The sequence below is a fragment of the Poecilia reticulata genome, unplaced genomic scaffold (genome assembly GCF_904066995.2).
Source record: "Poecilia reticulata unplaced genomic scaffold, P_reticulata-male-v2 Scaffold_47, whole genome shotgun sequence".
NCBI classification, from domain to species: Eukaryota; Metazoa; Chordata; class Actinopteri; order Cyprinodontiformes; family Poeciliidae; genus Poecilia; species Poecilia reticulata.
Genome location: NW_027675145.1, coordinates 122,943 through 136,673, shown reverse-complemented (window position 1 = coordinate 136,673; position 13,731 = coordinate 122,943). Strand labels below are relative to the sequence as shown.

General features: G+C 37.5%; 1 long non-coding RNA gene across 1 annotated transcript; it reads left to right on the top strand.

Moving 5' to 3' along the window:
* The first annotated feature begins 1,645 nt into the window (after positions 1 to 1,645).
* LOC145550439 (uncharacterized) lies at positions 1,646 to 4,199 on the top strand. Its single transcript, XR_014086340.1, has 2 exons — positions 1,646 to 2,296; positions 3,656 to 4,199. It is a non-coding gene; the product is annotated as an uncharacterized LOC145550439 (long non-coding RNA).
* The last annotated feature ends 9,532 nt before the right edge of the window (positions 4,200 to 13,731 follow it).

The window sequence follows — 13,731 nt, the reverse complement described above, 5'->3', positions numbered from 1 at the left end:
AGTCATCTTGTTTGCCCTGTTTTTCTTTAACCTCTACATGTTCTAGGCAAGTTAGAATGAACGAAATCATTTCTCCTTGCTACATGTTAAATGATTGAGAATTTTTTCCAATACATTGTATTACTTTTTTTTCCAAGTCAAAAGTTTACATATCCTGTGTCTTAATTTTTTTGAAAGCCCAGAGATGATTTCATAGAGTTGCAAGCTTCTGTAAAATGGAGGCACAGACAATGAAGTATTTAAGTTAACTCATCAAACACTGCTTCCTTGTGTAACAGCACAAGAAAATCAAAAGAAATTAGGCAAAGATTAGTAAGAGATGAGGCTAAACTAGACCTCCACCTGTCTAGTTTAGCCTTGGGTACAATTTCCAGATGCCTTACATATCGCATCCATCTTGGTAAAGCATTTATATGAAACTATGAAGAACATGGAATGCCCAGCCATCCTACTGTTCAGATAGGATATAAATAAGAGAAATTGCAGATATACTCAGGGACAAAGAGTTTAATTTGAGACATTTGTCCTGTGCAACTAAACTAGAAGTGTTAGGCCAAAATGGCCATCGTTACACTTTGAAAACAAAGCATGAAACCCTGAGAACATTATTCTAAAATGTTGCATGCTCGGTTGCTGCAGGAGGAACTGGTGCGCTGTACAAAACACATGGCACCAGAACGAAAAAATACAACGCTAAAAGAGTGAAACAGCAACGCAAGACTTGAGTCAAGCTATGGATTGAAACCTCATGAGTCATCCATATAGATAACGAGCCTGAGCTGAAAAGCTAGTTACAAAATGCTTGGAGGACAATAAAGTCAATATTTTAAAGTGGCCGTCACAAAGTCCTTACCGTCATTGAGGAAAATAAATATTGATGCCTTTTTTATTCAGGTTATATCAAAATCTGCTTTCAGATGGGGATGTTTTGATGCTTTTGTCTTGTAAATTGTTGGAATATCATCATAAGTCCACTTTTCAACACTGAAATTTTGGGAAAAATGTTGGGTTTTTGGATCAATACTGAATGCTGAGAATTTCCTCAGACGCCTGACTAAGCAGAAGTCTTTGTGTCTCACAGAAGAAAAACACATTCTTTGTGTTTCAGAGCAGCCTGTGGGTGGCAGATGCCTACTGTATGAGAACACTGAAGAGTTTGTTTTTTTTTCACTGAAGGAATAACCAAATGTAACAATGTCTCAGTTTAACACCCTGTGAATCCCTCTCATGGAACATAACAACCTTTCTCCCTCTGTTTTGCTCTCTGTTGCTCCTCTGGGGCAGTGGCCCTAATTAGAAGCAGAGCTGCTGGATATACATTTTCCCTAACAAGGTGAAAGAAACTGAATGGGACAAGCATAAACTAGGCCGAATATCAACACACTGACTCATCTGTCTGAGCCTTACAAGTTTGAGGAGGAGTGTTTAACATACCGCTGGAACAACGATCTGCAGTTGTTCTTAAGCTCTCTTGCAAAGCTGTGAAGCGGACCTTCTCCCGCTGCAGAATATATAAATCTATCTGGGCTCCAAAATCTCCAAATTAAACATAAGAGCAGGCGCATGGAAAATGAAAATGTAAATCTATCTGGGAATAGCGTTTGAGTTTTTACCCCCCCATCCCCCTTTTTTGAAAGAAGAATGCCTTCTGTTCATTTTTATGACCTTTATCATTTGGCTCCAGTCTAATAAGCCTAAATAGACTTATGTGAGATTTCATTTTGTTATTTTCACTTTTAAAAATTCAGGTAACTCATCACAGCTAATGGCAAAGGAAATATGAAGACTAGGAGAATGGGTTGAGCAACAGAAAACCTCTGGAAGTGAATGACCACATTCTGCAGTTTGCCTTTGTGTTGAAGCCTGTATTAGGTTAGAAACTGAAAAGTTGGATTGTTTGAAATGGGTTTTCAACAATTTCAGCTTTTCTCTAAAGATAACTAAAGCATTTGCTCTAAAGTCAGATATAGACATCCTTTTGTTGTAATTGTAACAAAACTACTGATAGGATACCAAGAAACAGGCGTTTTGTGCATTCTGTATGCTACATCATATCATATTTTCTCCTTTTCTTTGCAGTTATGCTGCACATTTGTTTGCGTTTCACGGCATGAAGTTTAAAAGGAAAGTATGTTAATCTCTCTGTCTTTTCTCTCTGTCTGTCTTTCAGGCTCTTTGGTACAACGGGGAACTGTGCAGCCTGCAGTAAACTGATCCCAGCCTTTGAAATGGTGATGAGAGCCAGAGATAATGTTTACCATTTGGACTGTTTTGCCTGTCAGCTTTGTAACCAGAGGTAAGAACGGGAATCATACCTGCAACGACAATGCATTTTAAACAAACCATGAATAGAGTAGGAAGAAAGGCTCATATCTTATATTTTAGAATGTGTTGTACAGAAAGCTACATTTTTTCTGGTACATGCTTTTTGTTTGTTCAATTGCATTACATCAAGCAGCTTGTAAATCTAGAAAATAAGATAAATTATGGTTGTCTCATTATGTTGTGCATTTGTAATACCCTGCTAATTATTTTCACTATAACATGCTGCCAGCAGTCTGTCCCCATTTGTGGCTCGATATGTAAATCTTTAAAGCCAGCGGGATGTAAAATTAGCTCTTGTTCTTATGTGTAAAGTTCAGACGCTACAGAAAGGGACACATCTTGCTGCATATAAGGGAAAAATAACGAGTGCAGATGTAACACGGTATATCCAGGTGGACAGCTACCAAAATGAAAAATTGGAACGAGCACAAAGCCTATGGTATGATGTACATGGAATATGACATACCCTAATATTGCCTTTCCCCATTAATATATTGTCAGTAATGGCAGCAGTGTGAGAGTGGAGCATCCTTTGCATGCTTGTCGCGAGTGCCACGACCCTGTTCCTCCACACAGCACAAGCCCATTAACCTTCTGCAGGCCAGATTCAGTTACCATAGTGAACACCTGCTGTAAGGGAATTATGACTCCAGTCTCTCTTCTCAGCTGGCAGATATATGAAGCCAGGGCTCATCTGGCACAGCATTGCCATGGCTGTGACTGTTACCAGCTTTATTTACCGTGTTACCAGCCTGGCATATTACTGAGGCCAAGCTATTTTCAGCTATGTTCTTATCTCCGCTCCCTTTCAGTCACATTATGGAGCTGTTTCCAAAGTGTCACGCAAACAAACAGCAGCGCAGAGAGGGAACATCAGTGGGACAGGCTGCTGTGTGTTATTTTCCCTCTTCAATTGACTCCGACTTTTGAGGAAAAATGATTTTGAACACTGCAGCCAAACTGTCTCTGAAAAAGCTCACCCCGTGGCAGGGTTTCCTCGCAGACTCCCGCGGCAACGTTACCGTTCGACCAAAAGGGAGTTTGACCTGCTTTTCATCGGGTGCCAGTTCTCCTGTCTGTTTGCTTTCAAACTGGATTGGTTTATAATCTCATTTTATTTGAAGGCCCACATTTACGATGACCATCAAACTAGCCCCTAACAGATCCTGGTGTGATCTTGAGGAAAAACGTCTCAATCCGAATGCATCTAATCTAATCAAACAAAAACCATCATTACCAGTCAAACTCAAATGCCACCCTTCAAGCCACACTTATCTCATGACGCCAGCAGCAGTTGCATTCATAACCTCCCGTTTCTGTCTTCCAACAGGTTTTGCGTGGGGGACAAGTTTTTCCTAAAAAACAACATGATTTTGTGTCAAATGGACTATGAGGAGGGCCAGCTGAACGGCAGCTTTGAGACGCAGGTTCAATAGTTCATGGCAGCAACAATCGGCTCCACACTTTACACACAAGATGGATGTTCTGCTGCACTTGGAAAAAGACAAGCGTCTGTCTGCTTGCCTGCAATACTTTTTAAATCCTCTTTATCAGCTCCTCCCCTTCCCCCCACCGCAAGGACTTCGTTGTTAATGTTCCACTTTTTGCCCCTTCCCCCCCGCACCGGGCCCCACCCCCTTAACCCCCAACACTGAGCAGTTACAAATTTTGATGTACAGTTGTGCCTGCTAAGCTGAGCACTGTATTGCTTGTATGTTTTGTGAAATTTGTTTAAGGTTTTCTGTTTTCTTTTAGAAATGGTTCACTGGAGGGTATGTACAGTCTGTTTTCTCTGTATATATAAACTGGAACATTTATTTTATGAAATGTAATGCAATTTTATTACTAGTGTGAATTAAAGATTCCTAAATGTTCATAGTGAGTTTTTTTTTCTCCTCCTACTGAAACCAAAGTTGTTGAGGGAAGTTGCCCATGTATTGATAAAAATCAAATATCAAAGAATGACAATGTTATAAAAGCCTTGCAAGAGACAGATATATTTGAACATCTCTCATGATGCATTAAAGGTTTTATTACATTTTGCAAACTTCTGATGGAATTGGAAATGTTGTTTAAAATGAAGTACGTACAATTTTATTTGGAATAAAAGAATGATTCTCCAAACTGTGTTGTTGTGAGCATGCAGGTGTCGGGAAGTGAGATAAGCTGAGCGGCTTCTCTGTGATCCATGCTTCACTAATTGCCATCTGATTATCAGGGTGAATTGGCCTGGAAATGAAATGCAACAGCAAATAAATTAGAGGGGGGAAAATAAACGCTCATTGAGTTAGAGCTCACTCAAACTCATCATGAGCAGAAGCACAGAGCTGTATTTAAAAAGTCCTTTTCCCAGAAGACTCTCTTAATAGAGATGCATGACACCGTCTGTTTATCTGATGAGGTTATTTCTGATAAACGCACCAGGAACCAATGCACTGTCAAATAATCATATGATCCATCAAAAGATAATCCACTTCACTACATTTGCACATTACATATAGCTGTATCAGTTAAACTCGACTGAAAAAAAGCCTTGCAAAGCTAAAGCTAACATGATACAATTAGCTAAGTGAACCTAACATTTAACCTACAATTTAAGACAGGGCGTAGTACCTTTTTGTATTTGTTCAACACATTTGGATTAATTTGTGGGAAGACGGTTAACATTTTGGGAAAAATATATCTAGTTACAAATTAAACTTAAAATATCATTCAAGGGATTCGCAGAAATTTTAATCGAGGCAGATACTTGGTAAGCAAACTGAACTTGCCTTGAATGAGCTGTTGGCTTTTAGTTTTTTCGTACACTAGCTGATCATAGCCGTACATTAAATAACTATGTGCACATTTTGTTGCAGGGTTTCCCACTGATAATAGAATGAGTTTTCTTACTGGGTCGTGCAGCCACATTATTGCATTATTACACATTGCATAGAAAAACAAGCATGACATGTGACAGCCGAATAGAAAACACAAGCCATTAGCATGAGTAATACGCCTGCTAAGTAAAATATGTGCAATGTTTTTACAGTGTGAAAACCGGTAATATTTAGAAGGAAGAAAGAACAATCTTGTTGCTGTTCATACCGAGTATGTGCTGCAACAGTCTGGATGGGCATTAGTAGAAATTTAGCTCACTCAGTTTCACAAATTTCCAGAGCTCAAACATGTTTTTCACCACTGGTTCCAAAAATCCTTAAATTTTCCACCAACAAAATGATGTTGTGGGACTTGTGACCTCAGAGCACTGGCTGACAATAGGGGAACACGTTGGAATAAGCCAATTAAAGCATAATATAATGAACAGCCTCAACCAATGAAGATTTTTTTATTGGTGTTGACTAGTGTTTACATCTGCTATACTCTACCACATGAATTGGGGCTCACTCCAGCCCCACGGTTTGGTATTAAGCCACCCACAAGGTGGTCCAGACCCTAAAATCAGGATCCACTGTTCTAACATAAAAACTAAAAAATGACTAAATACAGTTAAAAGATTTCCTTCAGATAGTCCGACGGTCCTTGTTATGCAGATCTCAGGGGTAAGGTCAGTTAATTCAGTAATGCGTATTTAATAAAAGGACCCAGAGTATATCTGCACAATCCAATAAAAAAGGCATTGTTAAATATCCTGCTTTTTCCTGCCTTTTTTACTACTTAAAGCTGTTTACAATGCAAGCTGCCTTTATCCATATAAATGTTTATTTCTTTGCCTTTTTGGGAACTGAGCTCATATCTCTTACAAACCCTCATATCTTCACCTTGACCCATTGATTTATGTACATCAAATCACAAATCGTTTGCCTTTCAAATAGCCTGAGAGCCTCAATCATCTAGTTTGTGAACTTAGCTTCACATAATTTATAAATAAATGTGGATTTGGGTGTATGGACAAAGCCTTAAAAATGTTTAATATCCTTTTTCCCCATCCGTTATTAAACACTGTACTTTTTTTTGGCATTTTCTTTTTGGAGAAAGCAGAAAAATGTTATGTTTCAAACCAGGTGCGACATCCTGCAGGCGCTCCACTACCAGCAGGACACAGAACAGCAATATAATTCGCTAACACATAAATGAGGTGTGCAAAGAGCATTAATTAGAAATTCATTAAAAATTCAGACTCACTGGCAGGTGTGCAAATAAAGGATTAGGCCGACATCAATTATACCACATAAGAGAACATTTTAATTGCAATTCCTGATTTACAGAGGGAAACAATCAGGCTTCATGCAATATGCCCGATTGCTCATTTCGCTGAAAAATAATGAGGAAAAACCTCACCAGGTAACACTGTCCTCAGCTTTATGTTGATGAGAACTCAGAGCATTGATTTTTATATTGCTTATACTCTGTGTGTCTGTCCGTCTCCATAAAATATAACAAGTCTGTGTGCACATAATTCACAAAGTGCACGAGGAATTAGAAAAACACAGAGCACACCTGTGTGTTCACACACACACATAAATACACATCCACTGCAGTTTGGCATTCCCATCTGCCAGTGCTGGTCGAGAAGTTCCTGAGCAGCAAATGTTGCGCTGTTATGACTAAAGTTGGCGAATTCTCCACCCTCTCCTGTGTTCCTGATTACTGCATTATGGCATCTGCTTAATTAGCTTGGCTGGTGTCATGTGTAGCACCCGAGGGGGTGTTAAAAAGTGCCCTTCCCTCTTGCTCATTATCTGCCTCGATTCATGTGATGTATAATCTCTCCTGACAGGCGTTCGTATTGACATAGGGGCAGCTGTCAGCGGAGCATGGTCATAAAGGGTGCACGCGGAGTAGAAACCGCAAATAGACCAGATAGGTGGAAAAGCTGCCAAAATTCTACACAAAACTGATGTTTCTGTGTTTTGCTTTGGATCCATCAGCATTTCTGCAGTCCTAATTATACAAAATTTAATTTTATGCTCGAGAGCTCTTTGGGAGAAGAAACTGATAGCAGGCAATGCATTTTTGATTACAACAGGTAATATTGAAAGTAACCTCCTGCTGGGTTCTTTCCTGTATTGGCAAAGTGTCCAAGTCTTGGCTTGGAATCAGCCTGATCATTGCCATATGCGAAATGCTGATAATTATCTGCAAAATAGGTCCTCACAGTTTTTCCATCCGTTTTCAGCAAATCAGTTTCTTATTGCAATGAGGAGAGTTGGCATACTTTATATTTATCACATTATGTCTCTATAGACAAAAACATATCTTGCTCTTTAATGATGTGGGTTAGCTGCCCAACATGTCAAAGGATTTTAATTTAGAGAAAACCTCATGCTTTTTAAATGTTAATTAACAATTGCGGTCTTATTTACTCTTTCAAGTGAACTGAATACCCACCAAAGTCATTTTTATATAGATTTTAAATTTCCTTGACATAATATTTCAGCATTGCTGTGGCAGTGTCGCATGAGTAAACCTTCAAATTTAATATCCAACTTTTCAATCATAAAAGCTGTAAAACTGACCCCAAACCAGATGAACAAGAAATACCAATCAGAACTTTACATTTCCAAGGACACTTTTTCAAATTAGTACCACCACACAAAACAAAACAAAAAAAGTGTTTCTTTTTGTTGAAGTTTTGCTTTGAACATCTCGCATGGACCAATTTTCTACTAGTAAATGGCTTTTTTGTTCTTGCTAATATTTAAAACTTATTTTTAATATCCTTCAGAAGGTCAAGGTTTTGCCAAAGCCCAATTCAGATTTTATATTATATATATATATATATGTGTGTGTGTGTGTGTGTGTGTGTGTGTGTGCGTTGGTAAATGTGGTTTAGCAGGACATTTCGTCAGAATACACACAACACTAGCAGGACATTTTGAATTAACGGGACAGGAGCGGTGTCCTGCTAATTTTGACAAAAATCTAAAAGCGTAGAAAAGTTTCTATTGGTCTAATAACCCCAAAAATGCAAAAAAAACGAGATGTCCGGTTAATACACATAAACCTGATTTTGTGTATAATCTGTGTATCACCACAGCGCCCCCTATGGCAGGTTTGTGTAATAGCAGGACCTCATGAATATTCACACAACCTCTCATTCTGATTGGTTGTCTGCCGGAAGGTCCTGCTAATTACTACAGTGTCTTTCTAATTCACGTGTCGCTGTTTACACACATGAATTGTGTGTAAATTGCCAACTCTTACACTGGGGATGAGATGGCAATATGATTACTCTGTGCTATAAGACTGAATATTTTATAAAGGTTAGTTGGATGCCTAAACCCAACTTTGGAATGTATGTGGCACCTAAAAATATACAGAAATTAATATATATTTTGATCAAATTTTGTTTAATTAAAATATTATGAATAATAAATGTGTGGAATAAGTGCATGGATAAAAATAAATATAAACCATAATAAAGCAATTTTTTCACCAAACTATTCCACTGCTAACAGTTTGTTGATTCTGGTCTGCTCTGCATCCCCAGAACCAAGCATTTTGAAGCAGAATTTAGCTTCAATGTACCACAAATCTTGAATAAACTTCCAGAAAACTGCAACACAGTTGAATTCCTTTAAATCAAGGCTTAAACCACACCAATTTACAGTTGTTTCTGAATCTTAATCATTGGTAGATGTATCAATATATTTTATGTATATGATTTTAATTTTGATTTTACTTTGTTTTTCTTTTTATGGTAAATGTATGTTATTTTTATGACTTTTTAGTTCTTTAATGTAAAGCACTTTGGCCTTGTGGCTGAAATATGCTATACAAATAAAATTGACTTGTCAGCAGTTTTCAGATCTTGCCAAAGAATCTCTGCTGAGTTTATGTCTAGACTTTGACTTTGCCATTCTAACACATAAATATGTTTTTATTTAAACCATTCCATTGTAGATCTGGCTTTATGTTTAGGGTAGTTGTCCTTCTGGAAGGTGAACCTCTGCCCCAGCCTCAAGTCTTTTGCAGACTCCAGGTTCAGGTGTGTTCAGGTTTTCTTCCAAGATTACCCTGTATTTGGCTTAGTCCATATTACAATCAACTCTAACAATTTTCCCTGTCCCTGAAGAAAAGAAGCACCCTTAGAGCAAGATGCTGCCACCACCATGTTTGTCAGTGGGGAAGGTGTGCTCAGATTGATGTGCAGTGTTTGTTCTCCACCACAAATAGTGCTTTGCATTTTTGCCAAAAAGTTCATTTTGGTCTTGTCTTATCATTTTTGCTGTATCCCAATATGGCTTTTGGCAAACTGCAACTTCTCATAGTTATAGGGACTTCTTATAGTTTTCTTTATACCATGGCTTTTCTATTGCCACTCAACCACATTTTTGCAGTGCATGACTAATAGTTATACTGTGGACAGATTCCCCCACCTGAGGTGTGGATATCTCTGCATTTCATCCAGATCCACCATGAGCCTCTTGGCTGTATCTCTGATCAGTGCTCTTCTTGCTCAGCCTGTAAGTTTAGGTGGATGACCTTTTCTTGGTAGGTTCACAGCTGTGTGATTTGCTCTTTCCATTTCCAGATGATTAATGGAACAGTAGTCTGTGAGATGGCCTAAGCCTGCTTTAAGCTTCTCCACAACTTTATCCCTGTCCTGTCTGGTGTGTTCCTTGGACTTCATGCTGTTTGTTCCCCAATATTCTCTTAGCAAACTTTTGTGGCAGTCATAGAGGAGTTGAATTTTTTACCATTAGCAGTCAACTTCTGAAGACAATTGGTTGCATTCAGGGGACGGGGGCTGAATACTGGACTTTTAGCTTTTATTTTCCATAAAATTCTGTGAAAATATATTTGCAGTTGTGACAAAATATGGAAAAGTTCAAGGGCTATGGATACTTTTGCAAGCCACTGTACTTACAAATAGTAAGGCAAGTCCAATGACAGAAACAAGGTCCAGACAATCAACAGGTATGCACTGACAGCTCCATTTGACAAAGTCTTAGACTGAACCACAACACAGAGGCAGTATTCATGATGGCACATAAGCAGGTCCCTAGAACCAGAGCAATAACGACCCAGATTTGTAATACCAAGCAAGATATTCAGTGAATGCTATGCAATGAGTCCCCTGAGACAATCTAGTAGCTAACACCAGGATGCAAGATGGTAGCATGATAAGAATACATGGAACGCCACAACCAAGTACCCAGAATAGTGTGAAGAAACATCTGAAGGGAATATAACCTTGAACACACCTCTTTAAAATGGGAAATGCCACACAAGGTGGTAGAAAACGTACAAGCTAAGATTCTGTGGGCCTTCCATATACAGGAAGACAAAACAGGAAAAGCAAACCAACTGAACATGGTGATCATTGAGCAGCAGAGCAAAGCAGTTGTTATGATGTAGCTATCCTGAATGAACAGAAGGTACAGAAAAAACTAGAGAAATACCAAAGACTAAAAAGAACCATCATCCTCCTAGAACCTGAGAAAAATTTGTCCACATAAGTGGATGACTTATTTTGGACTGTCTAGTCCACAATACTAAATTTTGCTCTAGATGGGGTCTGGTGTCCACACGTTAGGCCATTATTTTATGACTTAGTGGTGGTGGAAGATTATAACACATTACAGGTTAGACTCAAGATGTTCAGTGTTTCTTTTGTTGTGTAAGTTTACAAAAGTTAGCAACTGTATAGCTTTACCATGGTGCTAAACATGGTGATTTAAAATGAATAAGTATTTTTCTGAGAAAAATGATGTCCAGATATCATATAAAAAGATAATTCTTTGTTTTTGCAATCATTAGGTCCCAATCAACCCAAATATCAGACGAATTAATAATGCATGCCATGCAAGAGTTTGGGTCTTAGGTGGTTACAAAGAATGTGGAAGTTGAAGTCAACAGTAGTGCCTGTGGTCACTGAAACCCTCAGGGTAATGACCCCTAAACTGGAACAGTGACTCAAACAAATACCTGGAGATACATCAGACCTCTTGATACAGAGAAGCACACCTTTGGGAACTGCTAATATACTGTGAAGACCACTCACGCTCCAAGGCTTGTGGTAGAGGACCCAAGCTTTTTTTTATTTAATTTCCCTTTTAGGATCAATAAAGTATTTTTGAATTTGAAAGAAGGGATAACCAGTCATGGAGTAATACAGAATTACAAATATAAAAATAAAAGCATTTATTTAAAAAATATTTAAAGTGCCAAAAATATCATGATTACTTATGTTACTGTTAGCACAAAACTTTTAAAATGTATATTTTGTCGTAATCTCAATGTCGCTACTCTGCATGCATGTAGATTGTCTAGGTAGTCTAAATTGTCTATTGGCAGGTACATCAGCCAACCTTTTTCTGCAGGTGTTGTGTCTGCCATTAGACAACAGTTTATGTTGGATCTTTATCATAAAAACAGTTTGTTTTTATGATAGTGTTTGGAACTGCCCTGCTGCTGAAATGTGCTATACAAATAAACATAATTAATTGATTGAACAGAAATGATTAAAAGAAGTGACAACATTGCTGGTGGGAGATACCATCTAACTGTTGCCTCTTAAATAAAGAAAAATGTATGATAAACTATTTAACTTTGAAATATTGAATGAAAGTTACAAAATATTACTCAAATAGTTTTTTCTTGTTCCTGGAAAAAAATCAGACCTTGTGTGCTTCAGAAACAAAATGGAATTCTCCTTTTGTTGTATCCCTCCTCCTCCATCAACTTGGTACAATCCGACAAGTCCAGGTGCAAGCCATTAGTATTCATTTAACTTGTTTCATTTGTTTTGCGTGGAGAAAGAGGTAAGACTCATACAGAATCTCTTAAGACATTTAAGTACATATAGTTTAGTAATTTTGCAGAATGTTGTAGGTTACTTGATGCTTGGATACACCAAAGCATCTGATTTGCAGCAGTTTAGCTAGTAATTACCAACCATGTTAGCCAGTGTACCAGAGTTTAAAGGGAAGGTGGCTCACTCCAGAATTAGATAAAACTGTATTTGGTCATTTTCTGTACATCAGTGAGTGATATTGTTTCACAGGCACAAATTATCCTAGATAGTAATCATTAGTATTAAGATGATGTTTTAATTTTTTTAAGATTTTGAGAACCTGTCAATAGAAAGTCAATTATGTAGAACTGTGTACTTCAGTACATCATTTTCGCATAAAATAACACCAAATCATATTATGTACAGCAGGGGTGTCAAACTCAAGGTCTTGAGGGCTGGTGTCCAGCAACATTTAGATGTGTTTCTGATATCACATGGCTGGATCAGATGGGATGGTCATCAACTTGACTGCACTGAGAAGCTATTTCAGTAATATACTTAAGGTGTTTTAGACCAGACAGACATGTAAAAGTTGCAGTACACTGGCCCAGGAGGCCTGGAGTTTAACACCCCTGGTGTACAGTATCATGTTGTTACTCAGCAACACATTCTCTGATCTTTGCAGAAGATGTCAGCAAAGAGGTCTCAGAGAGCAAACATGATTCCAATTGTTATTGCACCTTAGGTGAAGATAAAGAAGGATTTGATGTAAAATACCCCAATTCATTTAAAGGTGAGTTGTGACTTTATTATGCATAGGATTCCAGTGTTTATTAAAGGATTGTTTTTTCCTTTGTTTTGCTTTTTCACTTTTAAACTATTTTTATACTACACATTATTAGCATAGATCATGTTCGATGATCATTATAATCAGAATACCTTTCTTTTTCCAAAGGAGACAAGCAACTGCTCAAAATACAAAAGCTTATATTATATATATATATATATATATATATATATATATATATATATATTACTCAAATAGTTTTTTCTTGTTCCTGGTAAAACAAGGAACAAAAACAATAGGGAGGACTGTTTTCATATATATATATGAAAACAGTCTGAGTTTTGAAATTACAAGTACAAAATAATGAGTTGCATTCAGTTGACAAAAAATGTTTAAGTAACCACAGAAAGACATACAATTAGATCAATTGATTTGAAAATGTTAATTTCATTTGCTACTATTTGATATATCTGCATTGTTTAAAGTTTATCCTACTTATTATGTGTACCTACAGGTAGAGGTGTGTTCAGCTAAAGGTGCTTTGCTCATATAGTTGGTGGACTTTATTTATGGAATAATTCAGTGTACATCCCTTCATTTCAGATTTCCAAAGTTGAACCGTCAGGCTGGTGATGTGGACATGTGGATCCTGTTCAACCAACCCTCCAAAGGTAATTTTGGTCTCCAACGACCAACTTATTCTCTAAAATAAAGTAATTGAAATGATATTAAATATTGTTCAAACACACATGTGTTGTGTAATACTAGATATGTTAGCTGCATAAAAAGGAGGACTGAGTTTTGGAATGACAAGTATAGAAGAATGAAAATTACATTTAGAAGCGCACATACACACAGGTCCTGTGTAATACTCAAAATGTAAGGTGCAGGAATAGGGAGGACTGAGTTTTGAAATTACAAGTATAGAAGAATGAAA